This window comes from Haemaphysalis longicornis, unplaced genomic scaffold (genome assembly GCF_048455015.1).
Source record: "Haemaphysalis longicornis isolate Haplotype H1 unplaced genomic scaffold, Haemaphysalis longicornis Haplotype H1 scaffold_1, whole genome shotgun sequence".
Classification (NCBI taxonomy): domain Eukaryota; kingdom Metazoa; phylum Arthropoda; class Arachnida; order Ixodida; family Ixodidae; genus Haemaphysalis; species Haemaphysalis longicornis.
In genome coordinates this window covers 143313337-143326224 of record NW_027526203.1, presented here as the reverse complement: position 1 = coordinate 143326224, position 12888 = coordinate 143313337, and positions in this window count along the sequence as shown.

The following is a 12888-nucleotide window of genomic DNA, read 5'->3' as shown; positions in this document are numbered from 1 at the left end:
GCGGATAGCATCGGTGCTCACACGTGCGGCAATGTTCGGCCAGACGTGCGTAATCATCTTTTTTAAGCTTCTTGCGATGGTCCAATAATCGAACGTTATTTGGAGCGGTCGTCGCGATAAGGTGTTCTTGTGTTAAGAAATGAGCGTTGTCAACAGTGGAGTGTTTTGGTCTTGATAGTATGTCATTGGCTGGTGTGGGCACGTGGCATGGTGGGGGAGGAGGATTCTGTGTATGTATAAGTAGTTACGTCTTTTCCAATAAATCGAGTTGAAAGTCAGCGCTAGTCCTGTCCACTTCTTTCTTTTTGTGTCCCTGTTATTTCGCGCTGTTCCCCAAGTTCCACGAAGGAGTCAAGCCCGGTGGGGTCAGGAATGCGTTGGCGAACAGTTGAGGCGGCCTTGGTGACATGATCGAGGCCGGCCTCGAGCTTGACTGTCCTTCCATTCCAGGGTCTGCATTGAAGGATGAGTGGGATGGTCCGGCAAGGGTAGCCGCGCAGCCGATCTTCCGTTTTAATCCGGAGGAAGTGAGTCTGTCCTCGACACAATGTGAGTTTGGACTCATTCGCCACCGCTCTGAGTGCGTCATATCCTAACTTGATGCCCAGAACATCGTGGTAGCTTTGTCCAACCACCTGGGTATCATCTCCACGTATTAACTGCCACACGCGGGGGGGCGCATGCCCAGCCCTGACGTCGTAGATCAGCTTGGTCGCAAATTGCCCAAAAGTGGCATTCCATCCACTTCCGACACAGGATATGGAGCGGAGGCCTGACATGAGGCCACCCGTGACTCGGAATGTGTGCTGAGCCCCCAGGCCTGGTGGTGATGTGAGCGTGGCATTCTGAAAGCCCTCCAACACGTTGGCCGTCAGCTGCTCAAAATCGTCCTGCTGGTGGGGCTGAAGTAGCCTTCTTGCAAAGCCGTTCGTGGCACGTTGGAATGCCATGACATGACCTCTGGCGTCGTGGGCTGGTGATCAAAACTCGCGAAGTCATATGGCAATGAGTATTCGCCGCCACGGAGTCTTTCCCACGTCGTCTCCTGCCGGGCTAGCTCTTTCCACAGCGGCTCCTTGAGGGTGTTTGAGGGCCAGCTGGAGTACGCGTTGCCGGATAGGGCAAACAGCCGTGACTGGGGGAGGTAGACCTCCACGGGGCTCGACACAACAATGCGGATCTTCGAGAGTTAGGTTTTGATGAGCGCTATGTTGTGCTGCTCTCGTCAGCAGCACACTCGTTTCTCGAGGTCATCGAGCTCAACCACGTCCAACAGAAAGTTTTTCCTGGCCTTGAACAGGCCACGCCTGACCTCCCCTTCCGCCTTGAGAGCTTACTCCACCACTCCCAATGATGACAATCCTGCTCGAGCCCACTCCTCGGACTCCAAGAACTCCCTGAAGGTGCGGGTATCCGGCTTACGTCATGTGGCGGGAGCAAGGCCAACTCGTGAATGGCACGGCAGAACTCGTCCGCTGAGTATCCTGGTTGGTGGACCGCTAGCAGGCCGTGCTCGTCCTGACCACCTTGAGCCAGCTTCTGCGTCTCTTTAATTGGGTCTCACCCCGGAACAGGCGGGCACATGGTGCCATACAGTGAGGCGCACTCATAGTAGCATACCCTCTCGTCGGCAGGTAGGTGGACGTTTTCTTTCTTGACTAGGTTCGACAGTTTCTTGCAGGCTTGGCGGAAGTACTCTGATCCCCCATTGAAACAACCAGCCCTCTCAAGTGCGCCACCAATTGGGGTTGGTGAACACCACCTTCGCCAGCAGCAAGTTCGCCATCTTTTGAGGTGGGTTACTATAGATCAGTGGTTCTCAGCCATGACTGCCCCGGGGACCCCTTCCGGTCTTCCGAAAGTGATGGGGGACCCTACGATGGAGCATACGTTGATCGGTGTCATAATGTCAAACAATTTGCGGCTGCAGCTCACGTCGCCCACAGACTTATCCAATGCCCGCCTTTTCTGCTTGACGTTAATGACTATGCGGGCCATAATGTCAAACAATTTCCTCTTGAATTTAAATTCTTCTAAACACCTATACGCTGCCTTTTCTAGGTCTGTATTTTTGCTTCTCATATCAGATGTTGAAATATCTGCTACGGGGAGAAACTACACGTACATGTAATGCGACGAAGCCACCTTTTTTGAATTGCAAGCCGGTGCTGGCAAAATCGAGAAAAGAATGGCGGGGGGAAAGTTTCGAGGGAGGCTTTGCGGACCCCTCAAATGCTCTCGCGGACCCCCTGAAGTCCGCGGACCCCCATTTGAGAATCACTGCTATAGATGATGAAGAGGGCTTCAGAAGACGGGGTACAATGCAGCAGAGCCCATACCTCGGCAAAGTTGGCGCGGCTCACTCATCACTCACAATTTTTTTTTCGAATCACCACTCACTCAAACTCAGACTCAATGCTGAGCAGCACATCTGCGCTCACTCAAACTCAAACTCACATTGAGCTCAAAACTCAGAACTCACTCGGACTCAAAACTCAAAATGTACTCAGAACTCAAAATGTACTCAAACTCAAAATGTAATCACAACTCAATTTGGACTCAAAACTCAAAATGTACTCAAAACTCAAAATGTACTCAAACTCAAAATGAACTCAAAACTCAAAATGGACTCAAAACTCAAAATGTACTCAAACTCAAAGTGAACTCAAACTCAAAATGGACTCAAACCTCAAAATGTACTCAAACCTCAAAATGTACTCAAAACTCAAAATGTACTCAAACTCAAAATGGGCTGAGAACTCAAAATGAATTCAGAACTCACATGGCCTCACAGAGATTGAGACAGTCAGAGAGTGAGAGTGAGATTGAGAGTGTGAGAGTGTGAGTGAGAGTGTGACTGAGTGAGAGTGAGAGTGTGAGTGAGAGTGAGAGTGTGTACCTTTTGCTTTATACCTTTTGCGATATCCTCATAATTATAACCAGAAAGCATTTTCATATTTGTCCCACGTGACCCCCTCGACGAGACCTTTAATTTGATACCCCACACACCCTAGCAGGGTCATATGGAATTCATACCAGTCAAACTAACCATGACTCATGACTGTAACCAGGACGCATTATTTAGGTGTCCGACATGATTCCCCTAACTGGAACCTTCAATTTGACGCCCCACATGCTTCAGCGGCCTCACCTTGAATTTAACCCCATCTATGACTCATAATGACCATCTCATGATTCGAACTACGAAGCCTTTTTTTTATTTGTACCACGTGATTCCCCTCTTCAAGACCGTAAATTTGATACCCTACACTCCCTAGCGGGGTCACTTCGAATTTTACCCCAATATAAGACTCGCCATGACAATCTAATGGTTATAACCAGGAAGCATTTTTGTATTTCTCCCACGTGATTCAGCTCATCAAGACCATTGATTTGATACCCATCACATCCTAGCGGAATCAATTTGAACGTTAAACCAATCAATGACTAACCATGACTATCTCATGATATAGCCCTACCACATTTTTGTCCCACGTGATTTTCCTTATCGGAACCTTCAATTTGATACCCCGGACACCCAGTGGCATCATTGTGAATGACTAACCATGACTATCTCATGATATAGCCCTACCACATTTTTGTCCCACGTGATTTTCCTTATCGGAACCTTCAATTTGATACCCCGGACACCCAGTGGCATCATTGTGAATTTTAACCTAATTTATGACCCATTTTGACTATGTCATGATAATAATCAGGAAGCACGTGATTACCCTCATCGAGACCTTTAATTTGATACGCCCTAGCGTCATGAACCTGAATTTTAACCGAATCTTTGATTTACCATGACTACGTCATGATATATCCATATCTCATGTTCGTCCCGAATGATTCCCCACAGCGAGACCTTGAATTTGATTCCCCACATGCCCTCGCAGCGTCATTTTGAATTTTAACCCAATCTATGACTCATTATGACTGCCTGATGACTACAATCAGGAAGCATTTTTTTTATTTACCCCGCGTGATTCCGTTAATCCGGACCTTTCATTTGATACCTTACACGCCTTAGCCTCATCAGTTTCACTTTTCACCCAATCTAATGTGGTCATTATTCTGTCTTAAGGGGCGCTGCCCAGTCAATTCAGCTAATTCATTTGAAAAAGTAGAAAGGACAGCCCCCGCCCCCTTTTCCCCCCGGCTCTCACCTCTTCCTTTGTGACCCCTAGTATATCAAGCCGTTAACAGTAGCAGGCGAACAACCAGCACGCCAGCGCCGCCGTGTGCTTTCCCACCACCCTTTCCCACGCTCTTAGTGGATCCGTCAGGAGGAAAAGTTAAGACAACCCTTTTTTATGACCTCACCAGTCAATTATCACTCACACGCCCAGCCGCGAAAATTAGGTATACAGCAAGTGCTTATGGCCATAAAAATTCAACAAGAAACTAAAAAAAATCAGACACCACCTCCCTCCCAACCGATCATGCAGATCGCGATTGGTGCCATACCCGCAGGTAACTTAAATTCCGAGCCCACAGTGACGCATGAAACTTAACAGCCAACCATAGCTGCCTGCTAGGCTACTCATATGTACTCAAACTCCAAATGAACTTAAAACTCCTATTTACTCAGAACTCAAAATGTACTCAAAACTCAATATGTAATCAAACTCAAAATGTGCTCAAACTCAAAATGTACTCAGAACTCAAAATGGACTCAAACTCAAAATGGACTCAAACTCAAAATGGACTCAAACTCAAAATGGACTCAAACTCAAAATGTACTCAGAACTCAAAATGAGCTCAAACTCAAAATGAGCTCAAACTCAAATTGTACTCAGAACTCAAAATGAACTCAAACTCAAAATGGACTCAAACTCAAAATGTACTCAGAACTCAAAATGGACTCAAGCTCAAAGTGTACTCAGAACTCAAAATGGACTCAAACTCAAAATGTACTCAGAACTCAAAATGGACTCAAACTCAAAATGTACTCAGAACTCAAAATGGACTCAAACTCAATCGGATTCAAACTCAGTCGTGATCACTCGGCTCAAACTCACTCAAGCTCAAACTCACCATGCCACACTAGCCTCGCGCTCACTCAAACTCAAACTCACGCGACCCGCCGCGGTGGCTCAGTGGCTAAGGCGTTGCGTTGCTGAGCACGAGGTCGCGGGTTCGATTCCCGGCCGCGGCGGCCGCTTTTCTGATGGAGGCGAAAAGCAAAAACGCCCATGTGTACGAGATTTCGGCGCACGATAAAGATCCCCAGGTGGTCAAAATTAATCCGGAGCCCTCCACTACGGCGCGCCTCATCGCCTGCGTTGCGTCGGCGCGTTAAACCCCACAATCAATCAAATCAAACTCACGCGTGAGTTTGAGTCCAAATGAGTCTGAGTGAGTGGACTCATGAGTGAGTTTGCCGACCTCTGGCAGAGCCAGCTTGGAGTCCGTGAAGATCTTTGCCGCCGTTTGTCGTTGTGTGAAGGCCACTGCAGTGGCTCCTTCCTTTGTAGTCGTGGGGGAGGTAGTGAAGGTGGTGAGCGTGCCGAGGGGGTTGCTAGCGGAGTTGCGCATCACCACAAGAGCGTAGGCATTCTGATGTTGGTATTAAGCTGCATCACAGTACACCGCTTCCGGCCATTTATCCAGTTACCGGTCCAAGGCGCGTGTACGGGTTTGGTGACGATGTTAACACCTGCACGTAGTGAGATCACGGGCGATCATATGGGCAAGTTTATTTCCCAAAAGGCCAGTGTGAACCGGGGCCCACACCAGCTCCTCCATCTTTTGAAGTGGGTTACTATAGATGATACAGAGGCCTTCAGAAGACGTGGTACAATGCAGCAACGCCAGCTTGGAGTCCGTGAAGATATTTGGCGGCGTTTGTCGTTGTGTGAAGGCCAGTGCAGTGGCCACTTCCTTTGCAGTCGTGGAGGAGGTAGTAAAGGAGGTGAGCGTGTTGAGGGGGGTGCTAGTGGAGTTGCACGTGAGGTGCTAGTGGAGTTGCACGTGACACCAGAGCGTAGGCGTTCTGATGATGGTATTAGGCTGCATCACAGTACATTGCTTCCTGCTATTTTTCCAGTTTTCTAGTCCAAGGCGCGTGTACGGGCTTAGTGGCGGGCTGAGTTGTAGATGGGGTGCATGGGTTGGGGGACGCATCTTGTAAAGATGTTTTACCGAAATTCAAGGGGAATAGGCATAGCACTTTTAGCATGTCGGGGCAGCGGAATGCCTTGAGCAGTGAGAATAGACTTGCCCATTTCTATTGGCTCCAGGCGATTTCTCTATGAAGGTAAACGTGCTTCAACAAATTCAGTTGCGAAGTTAGACAGCTATAGCAGACAATCTGTGGATGCCTAGGGGGGATCTGCAGGGCAGCGCGGTAGACTTTGTTTATGAGGCCATCAATCTTGTCCAGTTCAACTTTTGACACTTGTATATATAGCAGGGTGTAGAGGAGCCGGCTGATGAAAAAAAGAGTGCAGTAGGTGGAGGAAGTCTCGTTCATGTAGTCCGTGGTGTTGCTTGGCTTGGTTACCTTCTTCAGTGTCCTCGAACTCGATCTCTGCATTGTGCGAAAGCAATGAGGCCCTCAACATGAGAAACAGGCTCGTGGGTTTTGCTGAATAGAAGGCTGTACATCCCACGGCGGGTCCCATCCCGACCACCAGGTGAAAGAGGAACGTCACAAAGGCCAATCATCGGTGTGGGTGATCATTTGAACTATGAACCCAGTCCACCCAGCTAAAGCCGTGTCCATGAGCTCCATATTGCCGAGGAAATCTCCATTAGACAGGAACACCTCCAGGCTCATAATGAGCCCCCTGACACACAAGTGAATCTGAAGCCGGATGTCTTCAGGCAGAATGGACTCGGCTACTCTCCAGAGGCAATCGAGTTTCCAAGTTTAAAGGTACTAAGTTGCTGCCTGCCCCAAAATCACCTCCATCATCACTTTGTGGCCATGCTATACATATATATAGTGTGCAAGATTTGGTTTTGAGGTCAAAGTACAGAATCTGTCTGGAATAATTCTAACCCATTAGGGGTTAGAATTAGGGGTTAGACCTGGGTACTCAGTTTAATCCTGTGGAGGGGATAGTGATTCCACACACCCAATTGGAATGCAGGTGAGTGCCCAGGACACCGCAGCCCGCACAGTGATGATACTATAGTGGCAAGTACTGTGTCATGCAGCAGCTTCACATTCGGAATAATTGTGGGAATAGAATCGTGATGTGTCCGCGATGCTTTGATCAGCCTAGATGCGGTCCAACCATGGAGTGTGTGAGGTTCTACCATGAGTACTCCTGGGAAAGCAGGGCTGTTGCAGTAGCTTGTTTCATTCTCGTAAAACACACTTTGTTAGAAAAGGTGATTGGGAGTGGTGGGTGCACGTTGTGGGCTCCGCCGTTGGTGTGAGGATTGGTGATTCATTTACTTGTGTGGAATTGGATTACAATGTATTGCTCATGTAGCTCAGGTAGGCACCAAACGATGCTCATTTAGGCCAGAAGAAAATGCCGAAAATGCATTCGTCCTGCAAAAGCGAAGAGGCCTTGAACATAAGAAACAGGCTGATGGGTTCTGTTGAAGAGAAGGTTGTGCATCCCACGGAGTGGCCGCAGTTGCGTCCCATCCCGACCCCGACCCCAGGAGGGAGAGGAAAGTAACGAAGGCCACCCAGCGGCCTGGGTGTGAGCATTCGAACTGGGTCCCCCCACTTTTTCCACTGGGGGTCAGTAGGACAATATCGAAACAATATTTGTGGGCCAAGAATGCTGTTGCGGCCAACCACCCGTTGGCAGTTCGGTGACCACGTTTCCGATGTTTCTCTCCGGGGTGCATCGCATAGAATGTGAAAACCTGAGTCTCTTGTCTTTTGCACCTCTGCTCGCATCCAATGAAGCTGCCATCAACCACTCCCTAAATTTCCATGAACACTTTGCAGGCATTCGCCTCATCGTGCAGCCGATGGACTCTTGGGTCATCTCGGAACCGGTGTTGCCGGTTTCCACGCAGCTCGCACAGCCCCACACTGTCCAGGGGTTCCTTTGCGTGTTTGCGCTCAATCGTGGTATGCAGCCTCAGATCTCACAAAGTCCTTAGACATGGGCGGGAGGCACGTGGCACTGCACGACGCTGGTAGTGTGCTCATACCTTGACGGCGCAAAATGCCTGCCTCATTATATTCAGAAACCCATCTAATTTTTGGGACCAATGAACACCAGATAAACGCTCAATGCGTATTGTGGGAAATATAATTAGTGAAAGGCGGGGCCCGCAAATGGCTCCATGCAGTTATAAAACGCTGCAATGACGTCTGCAATCTCCTTGGCCATCTGACTCGCCTTGTCTGAGGCATCCGGAAAGTGGGGCTCTGTCAGGTTTCGCGCATTGTTTTCGTCAATTATGCATTTACTTGTCTCAGTGTCTAAAACTATATCTCTTCTTCTTGAAGCCCTGTTTGGAAAAACCATTCGCATTATTACAGGGCTTGCGCACTGCCCACTCATTACAGGTGTTCTCGCTATCAGTAAACTCGATATCCCAAAGGATCTGGCCGAGCGGGCTGATCGCAGGCGCAGTGCGGTCGTCTTCAGGACGACAGCTGGCAGCCAGATTCTGGTGACATCGGGTTATTCGACTCCCCGTCTCGCATTGTTAGCTGTCTCCTTTGCACCATGGCAAGTCTATACCGCATGGGCGAGCAACCGAAAAACGGCTGCACACCCTGCTACACAGAATGCTGCTACACAGCATGTAAGATTGCTTTTTAGGGTGCAAGTTGGCACGGTCATGTTCAGCTCCGACGATACTCATTCGATAGCGATTCAGCTGTGCCTTAGCGTTTCCACAGGCGTCTTCTTCTCTACTCAGATGTGTTCATAGTACACCTAAAAACCTTTAGCTGATCGTCATTGACTCGGCTTTCACTATTCTCTTAATCTCCGGTAATGACGGGTTGAAACAATTCCTTGCAATTTCAGGAATTCCAAGATACTGTTCAGCACTTAACGTTTGGAAAATGCTATTTTTAAGCCGATCTGAATGACACCTTGTAGCTCATTGGCTGGATTGGGGACAGTTGGGAGACGGGAATGAAGAGGGGTTGATGGGGTGTATACGAGCTCTGCAGGGAAGGAGTCTGTTTGCAAGAGTCGCCAATAGCGGGTTTGGTGAGGCATGAGGGAGAAAGGAGGGGGGTGGCAACAGGTACGACGATAGAATCGGTAGTGCTCCACGATGTCATTGAATGTGATTAACGTTCTCTGGAAAAGTGCGCTGTGTCGAGGGACCATGTTTAGACCTGCCCGGAGTGGGATCGTGGGCGATCATATGAGCAAGTTTTGTTCCCGGCATTCCAGTGTGTGCCGGGGCCCACACCAACTCCATCTTTTGAGGTGGGGTACTATAGGTGATGAAGACATGGTGCTAATGCAGCAGGGCGAGCAGCTTGGAGACTGCGGCGATCTTTGGTGGCGTTGGTCGGTGCATAAAGGTCAGTGCAGTGGCAATTTCCTTTGTAGCCGTCGGTGAGGTAGGGAAAGTGCTCCCGGAGTTGCTTAGCATAGTCTTAGCGTAGTGCCGCTTTGCCTGCTCTCCACCTTACCATAGATGTACCATGTGTTCCCTACCTCCATCTCAAACCACTTCTACAAACGGCTTTGTGTAAATATTGCCATGAAAGACACACAAACAAAGAACAAACTCCACGCTGTAAAACCACGCTCAGTTAGATACATAACAGACAAACAAGACAGACACATGGATAGGCTATGCATAGGCCACACTGACATAACACTTAAGTGTGGTCTATACGCACTTACATTACACGTAAGAGAAACCAAACCAACAGGCTGCTCTGGCGCGGCAACGGCGAAAGGAGGACCCGCGCTCCCCCCCGGTTGCTTCCCTCGGGAACGGTGACAGGGGGCGGGGCGGGGACACCCCTAGTAGCCCGAGCCGCAGGCCAGGCCAGGCCCATTGCTTCGAGGTCAGCCCGATACCTAGAATAGGTAGATAGACGGGTGACGGCGAAGCCCTGCGTGGCCTGACCCGCACCCCGGGGGACAACGCAATAAAGGTCATTTCTCTCTCTCTCTGTACAGAAAATCCTCTAAAGAGAGAAATCTTAATACACTCCAGCAATTCATAGATAATAAACAGAGGAATTCCATATTGAGTCTTCACTTTTTTCTCAGCTAGGCAACTACCTAATGTCCTACGAGTATGTGTCCTGTGGGCTAAAGGCCCTTTTCTTTTCATAGATAATAAACAGAGGAATTCCATATTGAGTCTTCACTTTTTTCTCTGCTAGGCAACTACCTAATGTCCTACGAGTATGTGTCCTGTGGGCTAAAGGCCCTTTTCTTTTCAGTCCGACAGAGCCCGACATGGTCCGACTGGGCCTGTCGTGCTCTGTCGGGGAGGCCCTGTTGGGCCAAGTTGGACGCAGAGGCCGAATTCGCTCGGCGAGCGAATTCATCCGGCTGAGCCGTCCGGCTGGGCCATCCGACTCGAGTTGGCTCCGCCCATCGGCCTTTGGCAACATGGCGGCGGCGAGCTGCGGGGACGGTGTACGTCACACAACTTGATTGTGATATAAAAAACGACAACGACTTGCAGAAGTTACGACATACCACCCCGGTCCTGAGTCGGTACTGCGATATGCGTTTATCGTTGGTCTATTTCAAATGTTCGCGCTTTGTGTGGAGCCGTTGCAGGAAGGGCACCAGCGTCTGCTGTGTGGTGCGCTGTGTTTTTGAGGATTTGGTTTTTATTTTCTATCAAGTGTGTGGAGATACGCTCGTCGTGCTCATCTACAGATATGGTATATACATCGACCGCTCAGTGCTCAGCCCAGTTCATCGTTGCCCGGCTGTCGCGGGCTCCAAAATGTGCCCCGTGCTGTTTCCGCGCTTGTATAATCGATAACCTTCAAAATACGGTCACTTTGAGTGAAAGCAACGCGCAGTGCCGGTCAGCGCTTGTGTACAGTGCAAGTTTTCATATGAAGTGTGTACGCCGTGCTGTTATCTACGTTTGATGTATCGAAGTTCGGCTCTCGCAATCAGCCGTGTGTGGTACGTCGCAGTTCTCCCGGAGTTGAATGTGTGTCTGTGAAGCTACGGCGCCGCTATCTCCGATACTGCAAGAAACACCTCTCTTCCGAGGGGTGCACCGTTTACATAATTTTTTCTGTGTATGTCTGCGCAGTTGGTAGTGATGTGTGGCGGTGTTTCTGTGTTTTAAAATGTGAGAATGTTCCCAGTGCTTCGGTGCCGCTGGTGGACTGCAGCGTTTCAAACCAGCGACGTGAGTGCTCCGCTAGTTCACCTATTCTAGTGGCCGCGTGATGTGGTGGCAACTTTGCTTTGTTTGAGCAGCAACTGCAGCGTGTCCAGGCTGATTTTTTTTTTTTTTTTTTTCCATGTTCAGTACGGCCTTGGTTACGTGACGTGTGCTTCATGCGAGATGTTGTTCCCGTATGAGACTAGTTTTTGTGATCATTTCACTTGCAGCTGTAAGCTACCAGCACCATTATTCGAAAAAGTTTCTTTACTAATTATGCACATGGTTATTGTTAATGTAATCATGCAGTCATGACATGTGCCTGTAAGTAGTATTTCCCCACCATGTTCTCAAAATGGTTTCTATCATAAACCTTTTAAAATGCCCATTTACGCTTTTGTTATTCTTGTTTGCTTTGAGCCACGCCAAAGTTGGCTACGTTGTGGCCTTCTCCGAACTCTTCTAGTGCCAGCACTGTCAATCATCAGTGAACATTCTTAAAGCTGAGTTGGGGGTAATTTGTGTTCAGTTGGTGACACACGTGACTTCTTTTGAGAATCCCTCTTTTTGCTCACAACGTTTCCAGCATTGTGCAGTTTAATTAAGCTCGTTGGATATGAGAGGTCCCAATTCGCTACTTTGTTGTTTGAACCGAAAAACCCGAGCTGTGACTGATTAGCTTTGAGATTTTCCTGTAGTGTTCCAGATCGGTCACGCCCGACTCTGCAGCTTGCAATGTTGCCGCTGATCTCATTTTCTTCCTTACCCCGAGTTCGATTTCACCATATATCGCTTTCAGAACCACTCGAGCCCAATTCATGTATGCGGGACAAACCCACAGTGCTCTGCTTTATTACAGTATTTTTTTGGCCAGCTGCGTTGCTGGGATCTCGCGTGCTGGGTTTTCTTTTCCCAGATAATGTCTGCATACATGCTTGTCTGTGTGTTGTTGAATTTCAGTGACTCAGTTGCGCACAAACTGATTCCAGCGGTCAACATTTTCATGAATCCAATAGAGTGCGGTTGTTGAATCCATCCATAGGTAGAAGTTTGAAGGCTATTGGTTGAGGGTTTCCAAAATACAGCCACACAATCGACCAGCAGGCATGCCATCAGTTCCAGTCGTGCCAGAGTAATTTCCTTGTGTGGCGCCACCCTTCAGCTTGTACTGTTTTCACCCTCCAGAGGGGGGCAGGCAGCCGCTCCATATGACACCGGACTGTCATCGGGGAAAATGTGAAGGCAGTCTGTCCTCCTTCCATTTGTTTGTGACCGGACTGCCGTGATGTCATCAGGTAGTGTGTCATCACAATCGATGTTTTTACGCCACAGCTCTTGGAATAGGACCTTGGCATGGACGACAAAGGGAGAAATCCACCCTCATGGGTCACATATCCACACCGTTGTTTGCAGCATGGACCGTTTTGTGGGTGGTTCTATGCCATGAGGGGAAACCGTGCATGGAGCACATGGGCCCTGCGTAAGTCTCAAAACCTTCAGCACTCCCGACAAATAACCGATACACATGGTGGCCCAGTAGTCGTGCTGAAATCGCTGGCGTAGCATTTTGCTGCTGGACAACCATTTGTGCAGTTTCATTTTTGCTGCTTCAAACATTTTGGT